This window comes from Phalacrocorax aristotelis, chromosome 2 (genome assembly GCF_949628215.1).
Source record: "Phalacrocorax aristotelis chromosome 2, bGulAri2.1, whole genome shotgun sequence".
In the NCBI taxonomy this organism is placed as follows: domain Eukaryota; kingdom Metazoa; phylum Chordata; class Aves; order Suliformes; family Phalacrocoracidae; genus Phalacrocorax; species Phalacrocorax aristotelis.
In genome coordinates, this window is record NC_134277.1 from 36353193 (window position 1) to 36374650 (window position 21458).

Here is a 21458-nt window from a genome sequence, read left to right on the forward strand (position 1 = left end):
ATATTGGTGGAATAATTCCTAAACTACTCTTTCCATGTTATTATATTTGTCTAAAGTAAGAATCCGATTCCTAAAAGTGGTTGTAAGTAAAATGAGTCCTTTCTAAAAAGTAAAATACCTAATCAGCATTTATTTTCCCCTTTGTTCCCTTTTCCAAACCATGTACCTTTTTATATCACCTCATATTTTGTCTTCACTATTTCTTCTTTATTTCCTCATTCAGGCAGAAAAGTGTCCTCTGATGCTGCTGTCGTCTTTGCCAGACTGACTTGTGAGTTTCTTTAAATGAATTTGCCATGGCAGGTAGCAGGAAACAGGCAGCAATTCTTGCTACTGACAATGATTATCTTCTACTAGATTTTCATTGGAGGCACAATTTTCTGCTGGCATCCCACTGAGCTGGAGACACGAACAGCAATGTAGTTTGTCTTGAAAAGCTTTGCAGCCAAAGAGTTTGGGAAAGGAGCTGTCTTTTGTAGCCAGAGCTACAACAGCAGCTTAGGGAAGAGGGCCTTGCGGTCTGAAGATGCTAATACTGCTCATTTTTCTGTTTGTAAGGGATGGTTCTTCCTAACCATAGCTAACTATTAATTTTGCCTTGAAGCAAGAGGATGCAGAGTCTCTCTGGCAACACTTTTTGTAAGGTGGAGAACACAGTTAGGAAATAAGCTGAGTTTACTCATATAGGCCGCTGAGCCATGGCTTTTCTGCTATGCTTAGGTTCACAAATGATCTGGTTCCCTTGAGTTTATTTGAAGTTTTTAATTAAAATTCTCTGCATTGGTACTCTGGTTTTATTAAATGTGACAAAAATTTCTTGGGACTTGATTTTTGTTTAAACTAGCATCCCTTTACAGCCATCACATAGTGGAGAAGAATTTTGAAGTAGGCGTAAATGACATCATTTTAACAATGTAAAGGAAACCTCAGGGAAAACTAGAATGCCTGTATTTTATTTGTCTGGAATTTCATCTTTGTATGTCTGGACTGAAGACAAGAAGGTGGATTTTCAGAATTTTGCCATGGTTTCTTTTTCACTCTGGGGACCTCCTTCTTTGGGAAGGAGGCTACGGAAAGGGAAAAAACTAAGGAATTTGCTGATGGCCAAAAAACACTTCAAAATTTGCAAGCCTTCCTCCCAAAGCTGTGCAGTCAAGAGTGCAGGGTTGCTGAGGCCAAAAGGAGAGCAAGCAAGGGGGAGTATGGAACTACAGCCAACTTATTACAGCACAGCTGGGCAGTTGTAGCCTGGATTCCGGTCCATGCTCCCAGTATAATTTAAGATTTATCATTTTTCTGGATAAACCATATATGCCAGAACTGTCTTCTCTCCCTGTAGACATAGTTCCTTTTCCCTGTGTTTTGTATGCAAGTCATGAACTCACTGAGTCATTGAATCATTGAGTAATTCAGATAGGAAGGGATGCCAGGAGGTCTCCAGCCCAACCTCATGGTCCAAGAAAGGACAGCTATGAGAGTATACCACGTTGCTCAGGGCTTTACCCTGTTGAGTCTTGAAAACTTCTCAGGATGGAGACTGTACAACTTCTCTTGGCAAACTCTTCCACTGCTTCCTAATGATGAAAAAGGTTTTCTTTATCTACAGCCTGAATTTCTCTTGATTCCATTCATGTCTTTTGTTTCTCATCCTTCAGCCATGTTCCACTGAGGAGTCTGACTCCATTTTCCTGATAACCTCCTCATAGGCACTGCCAGGCTGCTGTTATGTCCTCCTCAAAGCCATCTCTGCTCCAGACTGAACAAGCCCAGTTCCCTCATCCTCTCCTGAATGGCCAACTGCTCCAGCCCCCAGCCATCTTGGTGGCCCTCTGCTGAACTTGCTTCAGTTTATTTAATGTTTTTCTTGAACTGGATGCAGTATTTCAATGTGGTCTAACAAGTGCCAGGTAACAAGGGGCAACAATATACTGACTTTCCTCCAATATTAATAGAGCCTGGGTTGTTGTTGTTCTTCTTTGCTGCCAAAGGACACCTCTGGCTCATGTTCAGCTCACTGTCTACCAACACCTCCTGGGCCTTTTCAGAACAGCTGCTGTCCAGCCAGGCAGACACATTTCCCCCCAGCCTGGATCAGTGCATCTCTGGTGCAGGACTCAGCATTTGTCCCTGCTGAATTTCATGAGGTTTCTGCCAGCCCATTCCTCCAGCATGTCAAGGTCTTGCTGGATGGCAGACCTCCCCACCAGCCTGTTAACTGTGGCCCCAATCTGGTCTCATCTCCAAACCTGTTGAGCAACCATCACTCTGCCACCTCCTCCAGGTTATTGTTATAGATATTAAGGAGGGCACGTTCCAGGACAGCCCCCTGTGGTAACTCCACTTGTTACTTTTGCTACTGGCCTCTGGGTAGAGCATGGTCCATTAACCACTGCCCTCTGGACCTGACCATCCAAACCATCTGGTTGTCCGCTCATCCAGACTAAACGTGTGAACCTGGATTAAAGGGCATTGTGAGAGTCAGTGTCAAAAACCTTGCTATAGTCTATTAAGCTTTTTAAGCCTTGGTAAAGCCTTGACATCCATGTCTCTCCCCTCACCCACAAATCTAGCCATTTTACCATAGAAATGCATTCAGGTTGGTAAGGCTTGATTTACTCTTCGTAAACCCATGCTGACTTTTTCCAGTCACCTTCTTCATATGACTAGAAATCTGTTCCAGGAGGACTTACTCTGGGATTTTCCTAGGAACTTAAGTGAGGCTGTCCCTCCTGTAGTTTCCCAAATCCTCCTGTTGGCCTTTTCTGAAGATGGGTGCACTCTTTGCCTCTTTCATTTGTCAGGGACCTCCTTTGATCTCCATGGCTTTTCAAAGCTGGAATAGAGCAGCCTTGTAAGGACATCAGCCAGCCCTCTCAGCTCACTCAGATGAAGCCCATCTGGTCCCATGGACTTGTGTGAGCTGAGGTCTCACAAGTAATCCCTGTCATGATTTTCATCCACTGCTGGTACTTCTCTTCCTCCTTGCACAGAGGCCTGGGAGACCTTGTTGGTGAAGAACGAGGGGAAGAAGGCACTGACTACCTAAAACATAGCTCTGTCTGTTGTCACTAAATTACCTACCCTATTCAGCAACAGACCCACATTTTCAGTGTTTAGCTCTATGGATCTTTTGTGCCTAACTGTATTCAGGAGAATACTGTAGACAGTAGATCCTTTACTGAACTTGTTACTGAGACCTGAGGAGTAAACAAGAATTTTACTTTTAATTCAACTTCATTGAACCTTTTACAGCTCATGGCCATGAAGTCTAGTGAAAGAAAGACTTTGAATATTCTTTGAATAAGAAAGATTAGCACTCTTGCACCTGTGAAGAAAGCTTGAAATCACCTTTATATAAGCTCCTTTCATGTTTTTAGATTTTCTTGTCATTTAACCCAAATTTCAAGATGGAGGTGAGGTTGTGTTTTGGGTTTTTTCCCCACTCTGAACAGTACATTGGCTAAAAGTTGAGAATGCACATAGGTTGTGCACAGGGGAAAAGAATAGGTCACCTGAAAATAATTAGCACATTTAAAATAAATATCTTTGAGATAGGGGTCAAGGAAACAGCTACGCATTGTCTGAGGTATAGCTCATAGAAAGGGAGTTCTTTTTGTAATACAGGTTTTCAAAGGATGTTGTTCTGCTATTGTGCTTCCCCCGCCTAGTAAGAAAAAAATAAACCAACTTGTAATGAGTATCACATTCCTATACAGGACATAAATTTTGCAGAAAAAATAGATAAATGTTTTCAATTGCAGCTAATATCATTTATCTAATGCACATACTGATGGAAAATAAAATCCAAGTATACACACAGAACACCTACAACAATATGTTCAGGCAATTAAAGAAAATGAACATTACTTCCAAAACTAAATATTCCAAACACATGCCATTTCAGCTCCTAGCTAGGAGCTGAGCATCATCTGGGACTATGTCTTTCTGCCTAAACCACTACTGAGAAGCAAATTCAGCAACATTACTGACCTAACCAGAGGGCACTTGCAACCTGCAACAACTTAATCAGTACCGTTCCTGCGTCCAGTCGGTGACAGCTATTTTGAACTGGGCTACCAGTCACAGATGTAAGAGTTTTTCACAGATTTCAGACAGTAATGGACTTAGGTAATCATGTTCAGGGGAAATATTTTTCTTTTTGACAAACCCAAGTATTGTAATTCTGTGACTTTGACAGGGAAGAGGAGCAGAAGTAGTGTAAGAAAATAATGCTCTTTTCTCTGTCTGGCTAAGTACAGCCTCTGTTCTCTGATAATAGTAAAAGCTTGTTGCTGTAGAAGGCTGTACCTCTGCTCCCCAATAATAACCTTGCTAATTGTATAGTGTTGTATATAGTGGAAAGATTTTTCCTGACCCTGCAGGGAACTAGTGCTGCGAAGCATGAGATTTGATTAGCCTTATTATCTTAGCTTGCCCAGTTACCAATGTTGTAAGCTGCCATGAAATTATCCACCCCTTTTAAAAATAAAGCCATACTATTTGTCTTGATTATCTCCTCCTGTGGAGTTGAATTCCACATGCAAACAGACCTCAGTGATGAAAATAGCATAGGAATTAGATGTATAGCCTTTTAACTCTGTAGGCACTGTCTCCTTTTATTCTTTCATTTTGCCTTTCCACATAAATTAACACTCTTCTAATTAATGTGGTTTTGACACCCCACCCGACCCCTTGCAAAGGAAACTGTTTTAATTTTATCTTCAATATTTGTAATCATCCATGTAATTTTTTAATGAGTTCCTCTGCGGTAGTTTAGAAAATAATGCAATTTCTTATGGAAAGTAGTTTATAGATTTTGCTGTCTTTGCTGGACCTTTTTGAAAATCCTGAATGACGTTTTTGTACAGAGATGAAATCATACCATACACAAAGAAAAAAAAACCCTAGCTCATTTCTTTGGCACAAAGAATGTAATAAAAAAGTCCTCACTGTTTTGATGACAATGATCTTGGATGGTATGCCAGTGGATACATAAACAAGTTGTCATCATAAGATTCCCAAATGGTGATAAACACAGCAAAGAAGCTGATGATTTATTGTCTCTGATTTATCAGGTGATGAAGACAGCATATTTTAGGGGTTATCAAATAAAGAATTAGTCTAGAGTTCCAGCTGTCTGAAGACTGATCATAACAACAGATTATCCTAGTTAGGCATTAGTAAACTAAAGTACACAGAACGCTGGACGTGCAGAGTATGCCAGCAATCACCTTAAAACTTCATTTAAAAAACTTAGTGTCTCAAAGTCCTTCACTCTGAAGTGCTCAACACCAGTTCCCCACAACAATTAAATATAAAAAGGAGAACTAACTCAAGAAGCTCTTCTGTGGGTACATCTGTTCATTCTGTCATTAAAATAATCATCAGAACAGTGGCAGAGAATTCAGAATTCAGACCCAAAATACAAGGATTTTCTTTCTAAGACAATGAAAAATTTGGCAGAGTTGACATCAGCCAGTACATCATTCCTCCAGTAATGAGCAAATGTGGTAGTGCTGGTGGTGATTACAGGTTTTGCTTTCCATTTGTACCCAGAACTTTAAGGACTGAAAACCACATCATCCTCCTTCCCGCATTTTGTACATTGGAGCATCTGCTTCTCTAGTCCCTCTACAGCAGGATAGGAGCCCTAGTAAAACCGAAAGACCCTGGAGAAAGACCTCTACCACGTTACGTGTAGCACCAGCAGAGAACCACCACAACATTAGCAATCCTAGTCTCTGCAGTTTTATGGAGAGGAGCATCAGACTTCATAGTAAAAGAAAACTCTTGCTTGAGTGAGATCTGTATCATCAAAGGCAGAGCTCAAAGCTCTGTAGGGTCATAAACCCCAGTTCAAGTGAATCAATCAACCCAAAAGTATGAGGGCTGGGGCTGACCTACCATACAGTCTTTCTGCTCCCTGAATCCTGTGGCTAGACAGAGACTAAGATAATCCCTGGCATAAAGCAACTCAGCTTTGGCACTGTCCTAACTTATGCCTGGCTGACTACAATCACTAGCCAGAAATTGCTGAGCGTAAGTCAGCCCTGGCCAGGTCCCTGTCTTCTCTGCCCTAAACTGGGAACTGGGTGAGGCTTGGCTGAAGTGCAGTAATTGCCGGTTAAATGGATAAGAGAGATTTACAGTCGTTTTGCACTGCAGGAGTAATGCAAAGCTATCAGATTGAACTGCACCATCAGGGTCCTAATGACCATCCTTGGATGGGGGATTTCTGCTCTGAGCGGCATGTTAATGTAAGTAATAAAAAGCCAAAAAGGATATGATAATTCCTGCCAGAGGGCAAACATCGATTTCTAAATACTTCTGCAAAACAATACTCTTTCTTCCTTGACCCTAACAGGTCAAATGGATTAAGTAGTGGGCACGAAATGGTGCGTGAGCATTTAGGACACATTCCCTGAAGGGCTTTAATAGCCAAATAGCAGCTGCGGAGGCCAGCATGGAAGACATTCAAAAGGCTGTGGAGCAGTCGAAGTACTTTGTGTTTAGATATTCCTGATACAGCCAAGAACGGGCTCTCATGTTTCACAGGTTTGGAAGCAAGCTTTGAGTTGAACCGTAGTAAGGAATCTCTAAGTTTTGCAGTGAAGTGATTTTCTTTCATTGGCCACGAAGGTAAAGTCAGGGTGCCGTGAAAGGTGCCGGCACAAATTGCTGCAACCCTTTCTCCTTAACAGAATAATGTTCAGCCTCCTCAAACACAGGGGCTTTTAAGAGAAGTCAAGAAGGTGCTGAGTTGTGAAATACAGGACGAGATGACAGTTATGCGTTTTGTGGCTGTGGTTCAAAAGGTTTTCCATTAGAACATCACAAAAAATAAACAAGGAGCAAAGGAGAGTGAAGGATCTGGAGTTATTTTTTGGGGTGTGAGGATTTTCTATGCCTGTCGGTTTCTCCATTGTAGCCGCAGGGGTTTGGGCACCAAAAGGGCGGTAGGTCATTACTTGACTTAGAATCCCTCATGACACATTAAGTTTCCTTTCAGTTTAATACGGAAAAGATAACTGCTTGTGAAGCAAATTACTTAAAATATCCTCAGTTTGGACTTTTTTACCAAGAAATCACAGGAGGGCTGGAAGCTCTTTGGACCCGAGGACTCAATTCCACATGCCTGTGAAGCTCTCAGCACAGGGTAGCTACTGTGATTTGAAGAGTAAGTAAAAATAATTCCTAAAGGAATTTTACACGCTGGTTTCCTAAGACGGGGACAACAAGATCTTATTTACTTGATGCATCTTTATTGGCCAGCCTTGGAAGGGTTTTTCACCTGCTGGCTGCTGTTCCACAATTTCTTTAATTCTGGCCATCACAGATATGTTGCTTCCTTTGGTATCTTTGGTTGCATAGAAAGCAGTTTATTTGCTATTTGGTAGGAAAGCACAATCTGAACCCGTTAAAATCGATACCTAGTGGATTTTCTGTACAAACTCCAACCCCACATAGCTCTGGCTTTCCCTTCTCCCCAAAGGCTCCCAAAGCAAAAGCCAGCGTGAATTGCAGACAGCTTCTTATTAAGGGTTAGATATGTCGCACCGGCTATTGCGTATTCTTAAAACGCATAATGAAGTAGATTGGGGTCAAACTGTACACTTGGATTTAAAAATTTTTTGAAAAGTCAGGAAGAGGAAGAAAAAAAAGTGAATTAAAAGAAGCCAAGGAATGAAGTATTGTTTTGGATACGAACATTTTCCTTACTGGGGCAAATTTTACCCTTAGATATACTATCCAGCTCTAGTGAGAATTGGGCATGCAAGACTGACTTAACATTTGCAACTCAAATTTCAGAAAGTCCAAGAGCATCCAAAGGTGAGAGTCTCTGCAAAACGAACCAGAAGCAAAAAGCAAAAGCTAGTCGATTATCACTGTTCAAAACAAAGGAAATGTTTTGAGTAAACAGTGATCAGAAGTAAAGGAAAATCGTTTTTTCAGTGTTGTTTCCATCCCAGCGGTCTTGGATGTTGTTAGTATCAGGGAAATTCCCCTCCCTCACCTTTGAAATACTTGATTTGTGCTTTGCATGTTTCTTGCACTTGGTGACTGAACAGGCAGTGCCCAGTAACACGCTGGCGTGTCCCCTCCAGACTTGGATGGGGGAGAGTCCAAACCTGCCCTGGCAAACACCGACACCAAATCCAACCGGGGAGCACGTGTGCTCCACAGCGTGGGCAGATGCGCGCGCTCCCACGCACCCCCTTGCTCTCTCACACACTGGCGCTCTCCGCCACAAACACGCTCGTCCCCACACACGCTTTTGCACGCACTTGTGCCCTCTCACAGCAACCAGCTCCCTCCCTGACACACCCATATGCGTTCTCCGTCACACGCACAGGCGCTCCCTCTCACGCGCACTCTGACACGCGCAGTCACACGCACAGGCGCTCCCTCTCACACGCACTCGGACACGTGCACACACACAGAGGCGCTCCCTCACGCGTGCTCCGACACACGCAGTTGCACACATACGCGCTCTCTCACACACGCGCTCTCTCACACACGCTGCCACAGAGGCGCCGCTGTTCTCTCATATACACTCTCACACGCGCTGTCACGTACAGTTTACACAGCGCTCTCAGACGCACAGCCTCCCTCACACACACGCTCTCGCACAGACACACAGACACACACACACACTCGCGGGGCGGGGCCCTCAGGCAGGCGCGGGATTGGGGGGGGGGAGGGCGAGGCAGGGTCGCGCGCGCCCCCTCAGGCGCCCCTCCGTTTGCTCCGGGAGGCGGGGGAGGTGCTCGCGCGCCACCGCCGCGGAGGCCGCGCGCGCGCGCGCGCCCCGGGGAGTCAGTGGGCGGGGGAGGAGGAGCGCGGGCGCGTGCTGCCGCCAGGCCGGCGGCGCGCGGCGAGGCGGGCGCAGAGCGGCAGGGGAAGCGGCGGCGGTACCGCTGGCTCGCGCTCTCCCTCTGCCAACCGCCGGCTCGCGCGCCCGAGTTCGTAGATGGGGCTGAGCGGCGCCCGCTGAGGAGGGGACGGGGAGCGGAAGCTGGTGCCAGCCGGTGAGTTGCGGTACCGGTGAGGAGGTCGCGTGTGCGGGGTGGGGGTGGGGGGGCCGAAAAGGTTTGTCCGCCCGTGTGTCCCTCCCTTCAGACCGGCGGGGAAATGGTGGTGGGAGGCGGGGTCCCGCAGCAGTCCCGGCCGAGCCCCTTGCCCCGGGGCCGGGCGGCCGGAGCGGGGCGCGCTCCCCCGGCGGCTGGAGCTTGAGGCACCCAGTGTGCGTGTGGCGTGAGGGGGGGAAGAGTCGCTTGCCCGCAGGTAGCGGTGCCGGGCAGGCCTGCAGGGAAGCGAACATGGCAGCGCCGGAGTCGGGAAAGAGGGATTTTTGCCCCCGGAGCGAGGATTAACCCCCCGCCTCCCGCCTCCGGACGCGTCCCCGGGAGACTCGCTCTTCATCTGCCGCTCCGGATTATCTACCCGCCCACCCTCCTTCCCCCACCCCCTTCCCGGTATTTTCTCTCCTCCTGGAGATTATCAGATTTCCCGCCCCTCCCTCTCCGGGATCCTCCGCCTCCCCCCTCCTCCGAGGGGATTATCTCCCCCCTTCTCTGCCGGATTATCCCCCCGGTTCGCTGTCCCTGTCCCTCCCTCCCCGGTTATGCCCCTCCGCAGCCTCGCCTCTCAGGGATTATCTGCCCTCTCTTTGGGGTGATTCCTGCTCTCTTGATCTCTGCCCCGGCCTTTCCCTGCTTATTTTCCTCCCGAGGAAGTCATCCCTCCCCTTCCGTCTGCCTCTGACTGGGGAAAGGGGAGAAAATGTGGTTGTAATTGGGTGGGCAGGAGTTTCCAGTAGTGCTGTCATCTCTGTACTAGTACTACAGGCAAGTGGATGTAGGTGGTAGGAGAGGCACCGAGGATGTGCAGAGCTTGTGGCAGAGTTCAGTCGGTGGCATTGTGCTCCATATGCAGGAAAATATCTGCACCCTTTCTGTGATGTTACAGTTGTTGGTGGAGACGCTGGTGAAACAGAGCCTATCTGGATCCATGCTTTATAAAGACGTCCACATGCATGGCTGGGTGGTGGGTATCACACGTTAAAAAAGCCAACAGCCTCCTAGTCTCTTTGAGGAAGGTGCGATGTACAGTAGTAGCGTTACAATATAAGTGGGAAGGTGTGCGGATGACATTGCTGCTGCCCAGGGGTCAAAGCTGACTTGAATAGCTTCTGTCTTGGCTTTCAAGGCAGTTGGCTTAGGCTGTTGCTCTGTGGTGAGAAGAAATGAGGCAGCTATCTTTTGCTTAGGCTCTGATGCTTATGTGGTTCATTACCATCAGCATGCTGGCAGAGGAAAAATGAGTTTGTTCCTAAAGAGGAGAGGTAAGGTTTATCCCATGTGTTTGGTCCTGTGTAGGTTAGACCATTCTCTTTTTGTTACTCCTGGTCTCATTGCACACGGGATTGCTGGAGGAGAGTTGCAGATCTTCTAACCATCTTGCGGCACAACACCGAGGATTATATCCATTAAACTTCCCTGACTTAGCTTTGGGAGGAGGAGGGGCTGTGAGAAATTGTAGAGAGCCTGGGCAGCTATAAATAGATGTCGGACTAGAGGAGGCTTTGAACGAATCTTAGCATGCTGCTTCTGCACAGATAGTGTCTGTTAAAGTGGTTGATGCTAGCATCATAATGTTTCCTTTTTTTTCTGCTGAGGTGGTTGGCTTTTAGCACTTTGACATGTGACTGGACCGTGCAACATCTGTCACAAAATTCTTCTTGAAAGTGCCATAGAGAAAATTCTTATTTAAATAAAGTGCTTATAATTGGAGTCTAGTTTGAGCTCGTTTGAATGTGATTTTTAAAGGGCTCTTCAGAGAAGTCTTTAATTTCCTCTTTCCTCCCTTGAAATGTTTGGAATTGATGATCTTGTTCTCCTTATTTTGTTCTCGAAGTATTGCACTATATAGATTACCTGAGATCCCTATTGCTGTGAAAAATCTGCAGTACTGAGGCATGGTGTCATAATGCTGGTACCATTGTTAGTTTTTATTTCCTTGTCTTTTCTAGATGAGACGCTTTACTACTCTCTTTGTTGTTGGGTTTTGGGGGAGTTTTTGGTGTGGGTTTTTTTGTTTTTTTTTTTTTAATGGAACCTTCAGCAGCTAACCAAAAGTGTGTATATTTAGCTTCTTTGAATTCTGGGTGCTTGCATTTGTTCCAGATCCTATGGATCACTGCTGTTTCAGCCCATCTTGTCAAGAACTACTTAATATGGAAATTATTGACAAATATACTGTACCAGCTATGTGGAATGGTGTCTGTTCTGCTGCTATATTAGTGGGCTAACTGTGCATACTAAAAGTCTCTAAAATGATTGAAAAGCTGTTGCAACATATGTGCAATTGGACCTTTCTTTAACTACCTCTTGTTGCTTTTTCTTTCCTTTAAACAAATAATGGAAGCTATTAACTTAAATCATGGCTTAATCACATATGTTTTGTGGTTTTTTTTTAAATAAAATAAGAAAGTGAAGTAGTGAAAACATGCCTGGCTAATATGAAGGAATCTTAACAAAGGCTAATAGAGAGGATGAACGTCTGCAAGAACCCTGACTTTTAGGACCTTTCTTATTTAAAGCATAACATTTTAATCTGATCTTTTTCCTGAATTACTGTGTCTGTGAACCTCAGAGAGGTAGAAAGGAACAGAAATCTAGGCAATATAACTTACTACTTCTGGCATTTTTAGTTGATGTTTAACCACGGTAGAAGCAGGAAAACCAAATAATCTACCAAACAATTTGGCAGGTTTATTTTGACCTGTTAAGTATATGATTTGATCATTGTCCTCAAAGACTTGGCTTCTTCAGTAAGAATTAAGCTCCAGCTTGATATTAGGTCTTTGTGCTGGGTATTTCTACATGCAGAAACAAAGGTCAGTGATTTGGGGAAGACTTTATAGAACCATAATGATGGGCAAGAGAGTCTTTAGCATGAGTCTCTTCATACAGTGACTCAGTCCCTGAATCATTCTGTTTTTCTAAATGTCTTTATTTGTAGAACTTACTTACAGTTTGAATGTAGTTTTATAGAAGTTTAGTGTCCTGCTTTAAACCCATGCTTTCTGCTCTAGCTTTAAGGGATTTAAAGTTCGGACTTGATGTGACTGTCCCAGGCTCTTGTGGGTACCTTTTGATCCTCTATGCAGGACACTGATCCATAGACCAGTGAATCTTTTCTTATGCTTTAGAAAATGGGGAGGATTTTCTTTTTACTTAAGAGACAGGTGTGCACTTGGGATTGTGATAATATTTGTGTAGTGTTTTAAGTGTTGCAGTCTCCATCAGATGTGGAATGAATTATACTGTCCTAAGACTTGAAAGGATAAAAAACTCAACACAAGTTTAAATAAAATGCCCTGTTGTGTTCTGTGTTTTAAGGTAAAAATGGATAAAGATTGACTCATCTTGGTTTGAGGGAATTGACTGAGGTACTGATCATGCTACTTGATGAGGGAAAGAGTGTTTGCTGCAGAAGGAGTACCACAGGATGGACAGATGGGTTCTCAACGCTACATACACCTGAAGTTGCTTTTTACTGCTTATCTTTTCTCTCCATCTCTCTCTCTATTTTTTTTTCTTAATTAGCTGGCCTTAAATGAGTTGTTAATGTTCTTTTGAGGAAAAGAGACTGAACAGAAGAATAATACAATCATATGATGTTCTGAGTTGGAAGGGACCCGCAAGGATCATTGAATCCAATTCCTGTCCCTGCATAGGACAGCCCCAAAATTCACACTGTGTGTCTGAGGAGCTGAGGTGTGGGGAGAAACTCTTCTCTTCAAGCCAAACCAGTTACTGTACCAGTAGGAAGTGCACATTATATGTTCTGTAAATTCAGTGCTGAGGCAGACTGGAATGGGTTTGGCCTTGCACATGTGGTAAAAAACTGACTTTTGGAAACATCCTGCAACTGGAGTGGCACAGACACTGTTGGAGTTATTTGTGTGGAAAGATGACATAGAATATGATGGCAGGGTTAAGAGTGAGTCTGTGAGGGGGAAAGTGGTTTTACTGTCCTCCACAATAGAAGCTCATAAAGGGTCCTGGGGAAAAGTGAGTTTAGTTCAGGCTGATGTGTGAGAGGCAGGCTGAAATACAGATGTGTCCATCACAAATACTGTTAGAGGAATGTAATGGTTTGTTTTCATTGTCAGGAAGATGTCAATGTGACTTTTTTATCACAGGATAAATAGTAGATGATGATTGTTTCAGAGCCTAAAACTGTTCTAAGATTTTATTGGAGTGTGTGCTAGCTAGAAGGCAGTGCCAAATAGCTGGATCAGTAGGTGTTATTGGCTAGCTCAGTACGGTTGTGACTGAAGTCTTTCTGAGTTCAACAAAATATCAGAATAATGGTTCAGGTTTTGGGGGGAGGAGTTAAGATAATTTTTAAGTTAAGGTATTATCTGATTCCATGGCCTTTATAACCATCTGCAGTTGGATCTCAGGTTATACCACAGCAAAACTGTTGTTTTTTGCAGTGGGATAAACAAAGCATCGTGATGTTAATGTGCAGTCCTGTGGCTTAAAAATTGCTTTTCTTCAGAATAAAGCAAGCCTGAATTATTTACTTATGGCTGATGTCATTCTTGCAAGAACAATGGAGACAAAAAAGAGAAAAAGAGAGATTAGGAGAGGTGTTTTTCTATATCAAAACAATGACATTCCTATTTTGGGTTAATTAGAGTCTTTTAAATGATGGTAAGTAATTTCACAACCTATATTAAATAATAAAAATAAAATTCTGAAAATGGGAGGTTCTCTAGCTCTTGTTTAATTTTTTTCAAGGTCTCTTTGGCTTAAAAAAAAAAGGTGTTATATTTTGAGAATGCTTCATATTAGCAACTGTTTTGTGGGTTTTACACATCAGTTATTTAAAGAACTAGTTCAGATGTTAGTGTCCAGGTCTCATGAAAGCATGGTGGAAATCAGCAAGATACTGAAATTTGATGACATTTTGGATTTACTGGCAACAAATGTTATTTAAGAAATTACTTGAATATGTTAAGAGTATTGACTAGTTTTGTATTCTGACAAGCAGCTGTTTGAGGGTAGGAACCTCATGAAGTCCATGCTGACTGTGAGAAATGTCAGTGGTTTCTGCAAACTTTGTTTTTTTGGGGAGGATGAAACCGATTCTTTACATCTTACACAAAAACATTGCTCTTACAGCTTTTGCTTACCCAGATCTCAAAGGATCAAATTACTGTTTCCCTTAAATTCACTTTTCCAGTAGGTGGAGATACAACTGTTGACTTCAAATAAGCTTAAGCCTTTACTTTTTGATTCCAAACATTTTGTCAAGATACTGTTGAAATAATGAAAATTAGGAGGTAAGAAAAATAGTTTAAATTATAAGAGTTCATTTAAGCCTCTTTTGCTGTGATAGTGTTTGCATTCAAATATTATTTCTGTAGTAAGGGTGGCTACTCAAATAGTTTTTAGTTTTATAATTAAAGCGTTTTCTCCACCCACTGGTCAAACGTGCATTAATGAAAAGTTGAAGTGATACCATTTAAAATATCTAAACACAGGATGGAGGAAAGTAGATTGAAGGTAAATAGACTGAGGGTAAAACGATAGGGTAAGGCTTTTTCTTAAGACTAATAACACAGTGTAGGGGAGGACTCATCTGTAGGAGAATGAAAGAAAATTGTATCAGCCATTTTGTGTTATTACATTCCTTGATACATTTAAAAAAAAATTTATTCCATGTTCATTCATTAGTTACCAATGTTATGTTCAGAGATACACATACAGCTATCATGTGAGAGATTTTGTATGTAAAACATCTCAACAACTTTTTATGTGACATCGATTTATTTTCTTAACAAGTCAGTGGGCCAATTGGTAAGTCAGCCTTTACGTATCTTATTAAAATTCCACCCCATGCCTTTCCTGATCCACCGTTGAAGTTTACAGAAGGTTTTTTTTGGTAAGATGAAACTGCTTGTACAGCAGAAGTTCTAAAACTGGGAAGGCAATCTGCAGTCTAGTGAATGAAAGGAGTGAAAAGTTTATTTTGCCTTTCCAAGCAATTCTGGCTTACTGTATTGTGAACTATTGTGCTGTAGCAAAGCACAGTGTTGCTGGACAGAAATTGCTTGAATGATATTAAGTTTACCATAGCCATACTGCTTCTTACTGCTTCGCTTTCATTTTTTGGGTCACTAGAAGTGCAGGAGGAGGAGGTGTAATTAACAATTGAAAGCTCAGTTTATGCATACATTGTAAAGGAATATGCGGGCAGGGAGAAATTGTTAAGTGAAACTTAATGTTTTTAGAGTGTATGACTTTAAGGCAGTCATCTGAATGCAAATCATGCAGATACTCAACTGCTCTTCCCAGATCTACTGGTACAGTTTTGCCGCTTACACTAGATTTGGTAAGCAATAGCAAAATGGGATGGGCAGCGCTTGGTTTGGTCAGTTCTAATCAGTGAAGCTCTTTTATATAGATTTAATCTATGTAGCATTTGAGCAACCTCCAGAAGCATGTTGCTTAATGTTATTGGCATTTGTCATATGTGGTCCTCCCTCTGCAGACAAACTCTTTATTTTGCGTGCATTGCTATGTGTGATATGTAAAGCAATATTCAACTGAAGCTTATTTATGAAGTGAAACCCTAGTGATATTGAGGCTGGCTCTGCGATTTTTGTTTCATTCTTTCATAGCTTTCTCCAGTGTGGTCCCTCTTGCTGCATAGGTAAAATTTGACCTTGGCATGAGCCTGCTGTGTGAGAGTTGTCCCTCATTAGCTCGGTGATAATCTCATCGGTGTCTTGGCTCAAGAGTGATAAAATGGACGCACTACATTTGGGTCACTGTTCTTTGGGAAGCAAGATAAACTGGTAACCGGTGTTACTGGGTTTTAAACAGCACTTCTGTAACACAAGCTGGTCACAGAGGTAATGACTCTGCTTGAGTTGCTCTGACTGATGGTCAAGAACCCTCATCCTGCTGCTGCTGACGGCAGGGATCATGTCCTTTCCATGTTCCTGTTGCTAAAGGGAGAAGTGCTTGGGCAGTTTTGAGGACAGGTAATAAATACAGTAAAAGAAACGTTAGGAAAGGGGTATGACAGCACTGAAGAGTTGGCAGTTGAATCGTCTCTTAAGTTTGACACATAATTAGGTAGGGAAAGATCCATCGTCCATCTGTGTCCCCCCTCTCCCCTGGCTGCCAAGATGCAGGTCTTGGGGATCAAGACATTGTTAGAAATGGTGTTATTGGGATGTGAGAGTAACTGATTGTGTACTCTGGTGAGAAGGGTAAGAGGTCTTGGGTGTTGTTAAAAGGTGTAGAAGGGTGTTTCTTATTTCATTATGTTCAAGTTCCGAGTGTCAAGTACGAAACCGTGAAGCGGAGCCCCTCCTGTGTCTCAACAGAAATGTAGCTCGAACGCTCCCTCTGGTGGTTCCGCTCTGACGCCGGCGTTGGGGAATTGCGCAGGGAATTCGGGAGTTACGGCTCTGGCCGAGTGGCGGGAGCCCACCGTTTTCGTGTGGGCGCCTGCTCGCTTAGCTGTCTACAGGGATAAATAAGCCGGTGCTACTTAACAGGTAAGTAGCTAAATACATTTTTAAAAAATCCACCGTAGCCAAAACTTGATACATTTAGAAATCTTGCTTCTAGCAGTTGGATGAAAAAGTGAATCTCCCATCCAGTAGTCTACTGCTTGGGGACATCACTGCAGTCTGTTTGCTGGGACTTTTCGTGCTGTCTCCTGGAAGCATGCAGTTTTACTGTTGAATGGAATTTATTAGCTATGAATTGAAGTGTACACATTTAACTGCCAAATCCTGCAAATAGCTCTGCGAACAGCACCGACTAAGTTAAACAGCAGCAGAATAAAATGCATAGTTCTTACAAGTTTACCATACAGTTCTCAGTCTTAGGTCAGATTCCATGTTATTACAGTTCAGGAAAACTGTAAGCAGCAAAACTGTTGAATAGGGGTATTCAGAAGGAAGTACTTTATTGGTACTAATAAATAGGAAATGGAAAAGAGAAGGGCAGACTCTTCAGCTGCTGGACTTCTAATAAAGTGGAAGGTCTCAATATGTATTGTCATAAGTAATTTGAAATTTCCAAGAGAAATTACTGTTTCATACCTGATTGCAAGCTTCTGGTATTGTTTCACCTTGTTTCTTTTTAACTGTTCAAAACTTGAGCTTCTGGCTTCTGGTAAAGTTCTTTTTTGTAAACAAGACATAAAGTTAGGCCTTGTTTGACCACACATCTTGTTTCTACATAAAGCTACCAAAACTATTTTGAGACAGCTTTGTAGCACAGTGAGACTCTCAGAATGGTGCTGTTAGGTCTTGCTGTTAACTGGAGATATTGAATTAAAACACTTTATGTGGACTATTAAGTAAGTTAGAGTTTATAAGAATATAATGTTTTATGTTTTTAAAGCAATCTCATTTGTAAAGTACTGCCAAAAGCCTATATAGAGAACCTTTCAGTGAAAAGAGTAGGAATTTTTTCTGTAGAGGTATAAGGATTAATCTAATCACTAATTTTGCAAGAGGTGCTTTCGCAAGAAGTTCCAAAACACTCTGCTGCCTCACTTAGAATGTATGGGCACTATATGTGGAAAAGTGAGACTTCATGTCCATTCGTGTTTGACATCTGGTGTTCTACAGTCTTATAGGTTACACGTGCCTAACACCACTGATAAAGACCATTACACAGAACGTGTACTTTTGTACACAAAAGTCTTTTCTCAGTATTCATGCCGTTATGAAGCTTTTACAAATTTCAAATTAAAAAAAAAAAAAAATCCCTTGGGCCTCCCCCTCCCCCCCAGGCATAAGTGATTTTACTTTACAAATATAATTACTGTACTTCCAAAAGGTAATCTCTCTGGACAGCCATAGACTAGTTTGAATTAGATTGCTCTGTTTTTTCCTCCAGGGTGAGTTAATACATTGAGTTTTATTTTTCTGTAATTACTTCAAAATTCAGATCACTCTTAATGCTTATTATTGCTCCTTATTACTAGGCTGGGATAGGTAAGAATATTTGTATTTTAAAGGTTAACATTAACTTTTTTTTACCCATAACTTTATTTCTCCAGGTAGATATCAGCTCTACTCCTGGAGCTTATGTTGTATTCACTTTAGTCTCAGTTGTAGAGTTTCTTAATTTGGAAATACTGGAAATATTTACTTAATAAGCATACGAAATCTTTCAGTTGTGACATTTAAGTAAGTGTAGCTAGAGCAATTTTTTTGTTAAATCTGTATTTCCAGAGTTCCGGTTTTGCAAACCTTTCATGTAGTCTGGCAGTAAGCTTCATGAATAAAACAAGTTACTGCATTTTACCTCTATTACAAAAACTTGGGATGGAAAGCAAGTTGGTATGAAATAAACAGAGGAGCAGAGTTAGTCTTGGGAGATACTACAGTCAAGAAAATGTTTTTCTCATTTTTCTTCATGAACATCAGCAAGAAAGACAAATTCTTTGGATAGATGATTGTGAACCACAGTGGGACGCTAATTCCAAAATGCAAATGCTTTTATCTAAATGGCCTGTTTCTATTTGGATTTTACTTAATTTAAGAAGTGGATATGCACTTAAGCATTAGATCAGAGAAATCTACAAAGATCAATTTGTCAGTGGACCTCATTGTTTGAGAATATAGTGCTGTTTTGAAATAGGCAGAAGGAAGTCTTTGGTATTTTGAGATCTCAAGACAGGACTTCCTGTTTGTGTTGAATACAAGGCTAGCCAGGGTATCTGTAGGGGCAGTTAATTTTAATTCTGTGTTTGGCATCTGGTATCACAGTGCAGGAACGTTATATACTAATGCAAGATTTCTTTGTTAAATGCAATGTTAGTGCGTAAAACATTTACTTGCATTGTCAGTGAAGCCCTACAGCCTAGCCGCATAACACCTGAGTCCATTACAAACCTGAAAGTATTTGGGTGCTCTTTGACATGGTAAGTTTTCAAAAAATAAAAACTGTCATTGGGTCAGACTGAAGGTCCATCTAACTCCGTATCCTTTGTCAAACATGCAGTGCAACTTCTGAAACCATTCAGAATCTGTCAGGAGCTCCTATTAACATTATCTCCAAGCAGATTTTCAGGAAGACAGAAGACATGGATGTCTCTTGATGAGAAAGAGCTAAGGCCAGAAAATGTAGTGTCTGGATAGCCTTAAATTCAGCTTCCAGAAATGGGTAAAGCAGCATATCATGGTCCCCAGGAGCCTAGACATCATTAGCCGAAAACTGGTGAAGAATTGTGCTGATCTGCAACAGTGGCAGAATCTAAAATTTAATGTGTTGTTCACGACTAAAATAATGTCTTATGTAATTGCCCTGGGCCTCCATGTTAACAGCTTCCAAAAAGATCGGACTCCTTTGCAGAGGGGATTGAAAATGAAGACAGCAAAATGACTGATAGTGCTAAAGGCATAAGATTGAAGGTCTCCTAAAAAGTCCGTCTCCTTGCAGACAACAAAGATAACACATTTGCCACCCTTTCTCTGTTTTTCTACAAGTCATTAGGGAGCCAGTATAAATGCAAGAGGACGATATAAAATACGAGACACAAGTAAGCAGCTACTTGAATGGCTACTTGTAACAAAAAGATTCCTACTCCGTAGTAAGGCAGTGAAGAAAGACCCTGCATTGGGACCTTTACCTGTTTGATGTGATCTTGCTCTATTTTGAGATATTACCCAGTTGAAGTGAATGAGGTGGTTACAGTAATGGGTTGGAGCTGGCAGTCAATCCATTAAATGCTGTTTAAAAAAAAATATTTTTGTTTGTATGTGTGCCCATGACTGTATACATACATCCATATATGTGTAAATACATAGAGGGCATTTTTTATAAAGTACAGTATTGTATATATGTGTGTTAAGAGTGTACGTGTGTATATACATGCATACATGTACATCTTAAAAAACAGAACACCTGTCTGTAAAGAAAAAGCCCAGCATCCATAAGGTGTCTAGGAAAGTATAAAGCCAAAGTAAGCGTAGATGATATCTTCCCTAGGTAATCTCCCAGAATCCAACTAATGCTTAACTTGAAGTCTTTTTGAACTAAATGAGGTTTGTAGGTTGTTTATGTAATTCATATTGTGTGCTTTTACTGTTAAAGATGTTTCCATTTCAAAACTAGTCTCAGCTTCTTCATGGACTAGTAGTCATATATAAATTGCTACTGTGCACTGGAGATCTGTTTGATTAAGCATGAGAAACTTCTAGACCATCTTGTGTTAACAGTGAACAGATGTATTTTGTTCAGTGAAATCAGCTTGATATGAGATCTTAAGAGTCCAAGCAGTAATTGCCATACAGAATAGAAGCATAGCGCTATAGGAATAGTTTCTGCTACCTGTTGGAAATGTGATGACAAGGACCCAGAGAGATCTAAAGAGCTCTTTCCTCTTTGCTTTTCAGTATTTCATCTTTTCACACTTGTTGGTAAAAGTCAAAGTTCTTGTGTTTGATCCCGTCATCAGTCAGTTGAAGAGGTGATAAAGAAGCAGTGTCCCAATATAGTTTTCTGAAAATGTTTAAAAATATTTTTTTTCAAGGTGACTTTCTTCTTAACTTTAAACAAGAAGTGTAGTCACTGGTAAACCCCTGGTCTGGAATGAGTGGAATGTAGTAGTTCTCAGGCTTGACATAAGATGGGAAGTGTATAAAAATAAGAGCAATTCCATTACTAAGAAATTGATCTAGGCTTTCTGAGGTGCTCTTTCTTCTTAGATAAGAGATACTGATAGTGGTAGGTAAAACAAATAATTGTATTGGGTTTGTGTGTTGGTTTTTTTTTTTTTTTTTTGTGGTTTAGAAATAATGCAACAGGGGAGTTCAGAAAAAATTGACCAACTTCTCTTATCCCAAGCTGCACCAGGAGGGCAGGTTTTCCTCTAACTATTTGTATGTCTCGCTCAGAGAAGTGATGATGGTATATATAAGTTCCATTCTCAAAAATAGATATAGTTTGATCTTCTGATGTGTTGAAGGTGAGGCTTGACTAGACTTGTTTTTTCTCTTGCTGAAGAAATAGATCATTTGGAAGAAAATGGAGATAAAGTGCAGCATGCTTGTATATTTCTTTTATAGAAATAGGAGAAAACCAAGTAAAATTTACCAGATGTACATTGAATATTGTCTGTTCAAGTGATGCCCAAAAATACTCATGTGCATCTGAAGATTCTGAATGCGTCATAAATCTCAGCTAATATTATCTAGAATTACTATACTTGGTTATTTGTGACCAAAATTAGAATCCTGCAAAAGCTTTTATTACGTAGTTTTTAGAGTTCATTGGCAGCTTCTGACTGAAGTTAACAAGATGAAGAAAGGCAAAAGAACTGAAGAGTCACCAGGACTCTAGATCCTGACCATCTTGTAATATAGAATTTAAAGAAAGATCTCTAAATGTCTATAGCACAGATTG

General features: G+C 41.7%; 1 protein-coding gene and 1 long non-coding RNA gene across 8 annotated transcripts in view; both read left to right on the forward strand.

Moving 5' to 3' along the window:
* Positions 1-21458, forward strand: part of LOC142052657 (uncharacterized) — a 320817-nt gene that overhangs the window by 30545 nt on the left and 268814 nt on the right. The gene's annotated exons all lie outside the window — the stretch shown is intronic.
* The window catches only part of PALS2 (protein associated with LIN7 2, MAGUK p55 family member), a 56791-nt gene continuing 44173 nt past the window's right edge, over positions 8841-21458 (forward strand). For 2 of the 5 annotated variants that reach the window (XM_075083047.1, XM_075083048.1), the window contains exon 1: positions 8887-9029. The gene's annotated coding sequence lies outside the window, so the exon portion shown is untranslated. Of the gene's footprint in view, positions 9030-16563; positions 16589-21458 lie in introns of those variants that run through there. The other 3 variants (XM_075083050.1, XM_075083049.1, XM_075083051.1) reach the window with 3 other exon arrangements.